The sequence below is a fragment of the Macaca nemestrina genome, chromosome 7 (genome assembly GCF_043159975.1).
Source record: "Macaca nemestrina isolate mMacNem1 chromosome 7, mMacNem.hap1, whole genome shotgun sequence".
NCBI classification, from domain to species: Eukaryota; Metazoa; Chordata; class Mammalia; order Primates; family Cercopithecidae; genus Macaca; species Macaca nemestrina.
In genome coordinates, this window is record NC_092131.1 from 167,397,490 (window position 1) to 167,406,151 (window position 8,662).

The 8,662-nt window shown below is 43.4% G+C and overlaps 1 long non-coding RNA gene across 1 annotated transcript; it reads left to right on the plus strand.

Annotated features, from left to right (window-relative positions):
* The first annotated feature begins 56 nt into the window (after positions 1-56).
* LOC112428581 (uncharacterized) lies at positions 57-6,901 on the plus strand. The gene is made up of 3 exons (XR_011606193.1): positions 57-210; positions 1,610-1,726; positions 6,742-6,901. It is a non-coding gene; the product is annotated as an uncharacterized lncRNA (long non-coding RNA).
* Positions 6,902-8,662: the final 1,761 nt, after the last annotated feature.

Consider the following 8,662-nt stretch of genomic DNA (forward strand, 5'->3'; position numbering starts at 1 on the left):
GCCGCCTGCCCAGAATAGAACGTCTCATTGTGATGGATTAATCCTTTGGCTCTGGTCCTGCCCGGGTCACCAGCTCAGCCTGCACCCGCCCAGTGCTGGGGGGTGGACAAAGGGCGCTTTAACTCATTCAGCACATGCCCTCTTCTCTCCTGCAGAAGGGTCCTCTCCAGTTGCGCGGCCCTTGGGTAGAAAACGAGATGGACTTGCAAGGTGGCGCGCCTCCAAAAAGGGGACTGTTTGCTTCCTTTTAAGTGGTTCAGGGACTCCTGGGGGCGGAGAACCAAATTAAGGGAGATCTTTTCCTTTCTCTGATCTCTCTGAATATTTAATTTCCACTTCTTGTTTAACCTCTCTGTATTTTAATTTCCTCATCTGTAAAAGGGGAGTAATGATTTTACTTACCTCATAGGACCATTACTATGATTAAATGAGTTAACGCATATCAAGTGCTTTCGACTTCACCAAAGGACAAATATTGTACCAGTCCACTTATATAAGTATCTGGGGTCGTCAAATTCATAGAGAAATAGAAAGGTGCTTGCAAGGGTCCCAGGGGAAGAAGGAAAGAGGGATTATTGTTAAATGGGCGCAGAGTTTCAGTTTGGGAAGATAAAAAGTTTTGGAAATGGATAATGGTGATGGTTGCACCACAAAGTGAATGTACTTAATGCCACTGAACTGCACACTTAAAAATGGTTAAGATGCTAAAAGGTTATGTGTATTTTTTCACAATAAAACAAATATACGCACATACACATACAATGTGCCAGGTATACTATAGGTGCTGTATAAAGGTTGGCTATTGTTTATTATTATTATTCACTTTAGATATGTATTATTTCCCACTTTATTCTATAAGTATTTGTGTCTATATATTTTCTCCCAAAAAAGCCTCTTGTTCATGCATTAGAGTTTCTGTACCTCACTTAACATAGCAATTTGAACATGGGCAGCTCCAATCCATCCACAAGAAATGAATAAATGAATGAATGAATGAATGAATGAATGAGTGGATGTGTTGGACCAGGAAATACAATATCCCAAAGTAACTTATATAGCCCTTAACCTTCTGACTGATAAAGGAGGCAGTGCCCTCCATCAGTGGATAGTCCTGAAAATAGCCCAGACAAGACACTTGGAAAAGCTCCAACAGAGTGATGCTGATTGCTGGCTCTGTGATTTTCTTCTTGGTGGGTTGGTTCTGAAGCTTAGGAACGATCAAGGTCATCCTAGGAGAGCTGCTCAGGGACCCACCTTAGGGTCATTTTGTATTTGGAGGACTGTTTGCAGACTGAGTCCGAACAGCAGGTACCCCTATGAGTTTGAGCTTACCTCAGGGTGGCCTTGAGGTTCCATTCAATATTCACTGATACCAGGCTCCTAAGGCTGGCCCTTAAGTGACCGAGCTTTGGAGGAAGAAGCAGGGAGTTGTGCATCCTACCACGCATTACAACATTCATCCTTTCAGCAGGTAGCCCTTTCTCCTTTCCTTACTGTCCTGTCTCACCCCATCTGGTGTGAGCAAGCAGGAGAGAGCCAGTCTGTAGTCTTCAGTAAAGGTTACGGACCTAACTGTGCTGAGTTAAGAGACATTATCGAAATGACCTAGGAATCACCTGAAAGAACCGGACAGCTCTGGAAATGAGTGAACGCATCTTGCAAGCAAGGAGAAAACTAGAGGGATCCTTCTGGGACTGACCGCACCAAATCTCTTGTGTGTCTCACGGTAAGCATTGAGCTATTTTTGTGTGGAATATTTTCACAGACTCATCGGGGCTGTGAGGCTTCATCAGAAAGCAACAGTTCACCTTGTGGGAGATTGAAGTTAATTTTCGGGGACCTTAAACAACCTTTGGCCCTGGCTCAGGAGGCTGGGGAAAGAGAAGGAGTTGAGTGACACTGGGCAGCAGGAATGAAAAGCCACAAGGCAGATGATTAAAATGGTGGCTGAAAAGCGCAGTGAGAAAAGCCGAGCCAAAGGCTTGAAAATTATGAGAGAGCATCTAGTACTGCTGGAGAAGGTCAGGGGGACAGAACGCATGTTTAGGCTCCGGTCCCAATGCTCCCATTGACCCGAATAGTCTCTGCCCCAGACTGACCTCCCACTGCGCACACTTTGGTCTCATAAAGTGGGTTTGGTTTCAATGCCCAGCCAGCTAGAGATTACAGATGAGTCACTGTGTCCCAAGGGTTATATACCCTTTGTGTCACCTTGGGAAGGCACTTTCTGCTGAGTAGGCCCAAATGTAGCAGGTGACAAGTCACCTTGTCAGCCAAAGGCTCCCCTTTGAAGACACCCCATGGGGTCTCTGCAGGGACAAGAGCAGTGCAGTATGTAAGAGCTTGGAGCGTGACCCTTATCTGAGCTGCTGTGACTTTAGCTCCTGTGGCTAGGATTAGATGCAAAGATGCTGCCCTCACAGGGGTCCTGAACCCATTTGGGCTCTCAAGATTATCTTTATACATACAAATACCACACACACACACATCCCCTACACAGCACCTGGGACCAGCTTACAAAGCCAGGTCTGGGACCTGATGGGGCTTTGTTCCAGAGGAGGATGGAATTGCCTGCTGGAAATAGCAAGCTGCTGCTTTCAGCACAGGGGCTGAGGTACGCAATCCATGTACACTTTGTGTGCAGACAGAAACCTGAAAGAAAAACTAACTCAAATAAAGGTATTTGACAATTAAGCTAAAGCAAGGAGAGGCAGACTGGCTCACTGCTCAGAGAATCAAGAAGCAGTCATTTCTAAATCCAGCTCTGCTGTCGGTGACCTTGAACAAATCATTTAACCTGTCTCTCCTTTTCTCTAAGGTTAAATCAAGAACTATAATTCTGACCAGCTAACCAGGCACACAAAGTTTAATTGGCTGAAAGGAGAGAGAGAGAAAGAGAGAGAGAGAAAGAGAAAGTTAATAAAACTGTTTGCCTATATTCAAAGTACAAAATGTTAAGTAAGGAAAGCAATAAAGCCTTCTTAGTGACATTCTATACCTTCAGGTGAAGTGCTCTCACTAATTCAAGCTCTCACTAATTCAAGCTGAGATACACCCACCCTCAACACTGAACACCCCACAGTGCTGCTTGTCACAGTGAAAATGGTGTAAGGAAATAGAGCAACACAACCTCACATACCCCAGCTCCAGGTAATCAGGCAAGCCTTTAGGATGGACACTCTGTGGGGTAAGAGTCCAGGATTATCATTCATAAATATCTGTGATTCAGGCTTCTTATTTTGCTCAGGTTTCTTAGAGATTTTTCTCTCCTCATACTCCCGCAACTATAGTATCTGCATAAAAATAAAAATTTCACCATTATATTAATTGACATTTAATTTATCTAAGGACTAACCATTTTGGAATTTGGATCTGAAAATATTCAATTATTCTGCACTTGACAGAAGCAGAAATAATGGCTTCTCCTGAGCCTCATATTCTACTCAAGGGGACTGTGCATTACAAACCAGCTTTAATTCATTCCAAAACATTTATATGTATGAATCTGTTCTTAATGGCTTACGTATTTGGATCTTTGTGGGGATAGGGTGTGAGAGAGAGGATAAAAGATTTGCATAAGATCTATAAATTCTATCAAGGAGTAGGGTAACGGGTGTCATTTATGTAAAATTTTTGTCTATGTCTGCTAGCCAATTTGTTTATAGAATGAAACCTAGCCTTTTTGTTCAGTGCTCTGCAGAGAGATTAATCTAGCATGGTTTTGGTTGACTTTGGGTCCGTGCTCTAAAACGTCAGTTCGATGCTTTGTAAAGAAATGGGTTCATTTCTCTCTAGCCATTGTAGTTATTCCCATTGATGTAAATATCCTGCATGTCTGTGTTATTTTCTCCAGGATTTTAATATAAATGTCTAACAAGGTGACCACTTGAAATAATAAGCTCTTGACATTTACCTCCCCCTCTTGAACAGAACCTAATTATTCCCTGACACCAACTTTCCTTGTCAGGAGAGCCCACAGAGCCTAAAAGCAAGGACATTTGAGCCGTTACAGATTAGCAGAGCTGAGGAATTTGTACGTGTATCTTTAAAATAGCTGAGGTGTCAAACAGGGCTCAATTTTCACGCAGGACATTTATGGCGAAGAGTCTGGTAAGTTACTCACATTGCTTAGAGTATTTATTTATAGTAAATTAACTATTGCAAAACTTGGTCCCAATTTATTTCAGAGGCTATAGGGAAGTCAACCTCACCTCAGAGGGAGCAGTTGCACAAGCATGCAAGTGTTACACACACGTGACATAGACGTCATCTAAACACCTTCTTCAAGTTTACGTTGCCTTCTAATAATCACTTAGAGAAATTCAGAAGAGTTGTCAGAATCAAACATCTAAAGACTTCATGTAGAAATAAGGCTGTGAGCTTACAAAGGGATTTATTTTTAGCCACTTTTGCCCATTCGTGCCTAGCTTAGCATGAGGCTGTCCTAGATGGAGCCGGGGAGGGTGTTTCTTTCAGCCTTCCTCATCTCCTTTCTTCGTCTCCTTGTCTCTCATTACTCACTTTTCCTCCCAGGTCATGCTATCCACGGCCCCATTCCAAATACCTAGAGCTCCCTTATGGAACTAGGGCCGAAAGCAAGCTGGAGAAGTCATGGCCAGTAAGATCTTAGGGGTCAGTTGGTAGGGGGTGCCCTTTGAAAGGTTATGTATGTTAAAAGAGAAGCCTAGGCCGGGCGCGGTGGCTCAAGCCTGTAATCCCAGCACTTTGGGAGGCCGAGACGGGCGGATCACGAGGTCAGGAGATCGAGACCATCCTGGTTAACACGGTGAAACCCTGTCTCTACTAAAAAATACAAAAAACTAGCCGGGCGAGGTGGCGGGCGCCTGTAGTCCCAGCTACTCGGGAGGCTGAGGCAGGAGAATGGCGTGAACCCGGGAGGCGGAGCTTGCAGTGAGCTGAGATCCGGCCACTGCACTCCAGCCTGGGTGACAGAGCGAGACTCCGTCTCAAAAAAAAAAAAAAAAAAAAAAAGAGAAGCCTAAAAAGGTGGAACTTAGAGGAACTCTGTTTCTAAGGCTGGAATTGCAGGTGTCTTGGCAGGACAGGGATGGAGGAAGAGGGATATGATGTTTTGGAAGGAGGGGCATCTTCTTTTCCAGCGCCCTCAAAAATACACACTATGTGTCATCTTCTGTTCTTCTCCCTTAGAAAGTCACTGCTTGGCCATTCAAATGAAAGGCAATTTGGGTGTTTTTAAAAACTAGGTTTCTTTTTATATTGCTCGATTCTTTCTCAGAAGTTGTTCCTAGACTTGAAAACATGCTTATCAGTAAACATTAGACATACTTTTAGCAACAAGCAGTCTGGTAAGCCTTTCCAGGGTTTCTGGCAGATCTGCTCAGTGCAGCCCATTTCTGCTCTGTTTTTTGTTTGTTTGTTTTAACTCTTTCTTAAAACAATTGTCCTCCAGGAAACCTACCTGGTCCTGCTGATCACATTACTGCATCTCCTGGGCAATCTGGATCAAATAGTTAAACACTCCGTGTTAAAGGGAAAATGCATGCAAGCACACTCAGCACAATGGTCTGCACGTGAGAACTTCCAACATGCTGGGGACCGTGAGGTTTCTGCCTGAGGAACAGCAGGGTCCTGTTTTGAAAGACGAGGGACAGCATGGTCATCAGGGAGGGCTGAAGGGCAGAAAACACCATGTACTTTCCAGTGTCTGTCCAAGCAGTCCTGGCAGCTGGACAGGGCAGAGATGGCTGGAGGCAGCGAGGGCACGTCTGTGCACCAGCTCTGAACCTCTTGAGCCATAGAAACAGATCAGTTGCGAGGAAACGTGTCAGTTTGTACACACGTGACTTCCATCACCCATTTACAAAAGACAGTTCTCAGAAATGATTGTTATGCACATTTTACTTTTCAAGCTAGACCTGATTTTTATACTCAGTCAATCCAGGGAGACAGTAGCAAGGTGCTGAACAACAGGTTTTAAGATATGAATTAATTCATGTTGCTGATCATGTTTTGATCTGGAAAACATTGACCAGCACTGTTGGTCTGAAAAAAATGGACAGGTCTCAGGTTCTCACTGGAGGTATTTCGCTGGATGCAGGCTTTGCCACCTTCCCTGTAGTTTAACTCAAACTCTTTTTACCCCTGGGTTCTTTGAATGAATTCAAGCCATTTCTATGAAGTATTTTGTATGGATTAATCTATCAAGATAACTCTGTCTGGTTAACCTGTTTGTCCTTCAACTTTCCTTCCCACATAATTGTTATTTCTCTAACACCACTTAGATGGCAGAACTTGGAGAGCATTGTTTGTTGTTACTGTGTGTTGGTTGAAAATCATTTTTTAAGAGGTCCCATATAATGCAACTCGTGGAACCTAAATTCTGGTTTGGCCTCTGTCCTTCTATGTGATTTGAGCAAACCTCTTTCACATTTTTCTTTCCCAGTTCCTCTGTGTCTGAGATGAGCGTGTAATTTGTCTTCCTCTCTCAGGAATGCTATAAGGTAAGGAGAGAAGGAAGTGAAGAAGTGCTGAGGCTGTGACACTAAGATCCTCCAAGAAGGTGACATTGGTTTGCCAGACAAAGTCACTTTGATGAGGAGACATGGATCCTGGATTTAATCCCATCAATATAGACTTTTCTAAGGCTAGAGGGATCAAGCAGCCTGGACTTGGATGTGACATGTAAGTATTCTTGTATTGCACAAGTTATACTGCCAGTAGATTCCTGATTTTTTTTTTTTTTTTTTTTTTCCATCACAGGATCTCTAATGCCTGGCAGAGAGGAGATGTTCAACAAACACTTGTGGAATAATTGGCCAACTGACAGATTGACAATACCCTTTTCTGGACTTCAAGTGCAGCACCCTATATGCAGTAGACACTTAATAAAGTTTGCTTGATGATGTGCTATTATATTTAACCATCTTTGTACAGTATTTGGAGCCTGCTGTCAACTGATTTAGCATTGCATTGTCCCTAAGATAAATAAGGGGTGGTGTTCAGGGCTGCCCACAACAGTACCCTATTAGCAAAGAGGGTATAGATATCTGCAAAGTGCAGTGATAGGGAGTGGCATTCTGTGACTTTACGTGGAAAACCCAAGAGATTCCAGAAGTTGCTAGACAGTCCTTGTTGACTCTAAAGAATGAATGGATCTATTCTTTCAATGTATCATTGGGCAAATAAGCCTAACACAGCCATATCTAGTTATACCAAGTCAAGACACTCACTGAGGTCCTAATCTTCAGCGTTTACTCAGAAAACTCAGAACCACGTTTCCACATGCTTCTAAGTCTTTCTCCGGTTGCACAGTGAGGGTGTATAGCTTATTTACAGTACAGCTCTAGGTTTCCACAGCACCAAGGGGCAGAGGCTGCAGGTCCACATACCACACATGTGCTTTACCTGAGATGTTCCATGCCTTTGGTCCTCTCTCATCTGCAAGTTTTTATGTATATTTGACCAACACTTATCAAGGAAGTCCTTATACGTAAACTGCCTCATGCCTGCATCTGATTGCAAGTATGGTCTCCTCTTTTCATTAGACAAAATGCATTGTATGGAAATTAGCATTAAAGGGGTGATTATTCTGGTTGCTACCAAATTCACCAGCCTCTGTTAAGGTAATGATGACGATCGTAGAAGTAGAGACTGGGGTAGACAGAAAAGACTCCAAGTTTAAGGACATTATCAGGAAATGAGGGGGGGAAAGTAACATGAATATTGTGACAAAAGGCAAGGAGAAATTCAGACTAGATTCCCCTAGAGTGATGCGCATCTGAATGTGATGATTTCTGCAAAGCTTAAGAATTTTAGTTTTAACCACCAGCTTATTGGAATAAATATTTTATAAGCCTCTTAAGGAGGCTACAGAAAGCCTGTGCCTCTTTCCAGCAAGGTGAGCACTGCTTGCCTGCATCTCTGTGTTGGGATGGGTGAAAAGTCTAGCTTGTAAATGCTTCATAGGAACAATTATTATCAAACTACTGAAATAAAAGTGGATTTTCCAAAAGCGCCTCCAGCCCCCTCTGCTCCATCTGCTGCATGTGCTCAGGGCATTGCATGGTTCAGCATTTAGAATACTTCAATCATCTGAGGGGAAAGTGACCTTCCCCCAGCTTGGAAAACCTTGTGCTGTGACCTCATGAGGACATTCCACGGAGACCTGAGAGCTAGGAACCCTTTCTCCTCTGGGCTCTGATGTGCTCATGACATTTGTGAACCAGTTTGGCTCTTCCACTCCTGTGCATGCCTTCACAGATAATGGCCCATCAACAATGGAATTACAGCCATTGTTTATATGTGCCTGTATAATGAAGAGGGTAATTCTATAAACTACATCTGAAAGTCAGTCTCATGACTGTTAGGAAACATTGTATATTGAAATTGCAATTCTCTTTTCTCTCCTTTGGGCTCATAAGTAAGTGCTCTGGAGTGAAACAAGTCCTTTTCCTGGTGTATAGTAGCCTCCCCTCCTTTTTTCCATTCCTTCAGGCATCACTGAGCTTCTGTCAACTTAGTCCTAGATGCTAAGAGGAGCTTCCACATCTGCCTCCCACCCCTAGTCACTGTCCTCTCAAAAGGCAGCCTGAACACCTCCTATGGTAACCTCCCCAGTGCACTGCTTTGATCACATTCTCTATTAGAGAACCTTCAATGATCCCACTGACTACTAACTCAC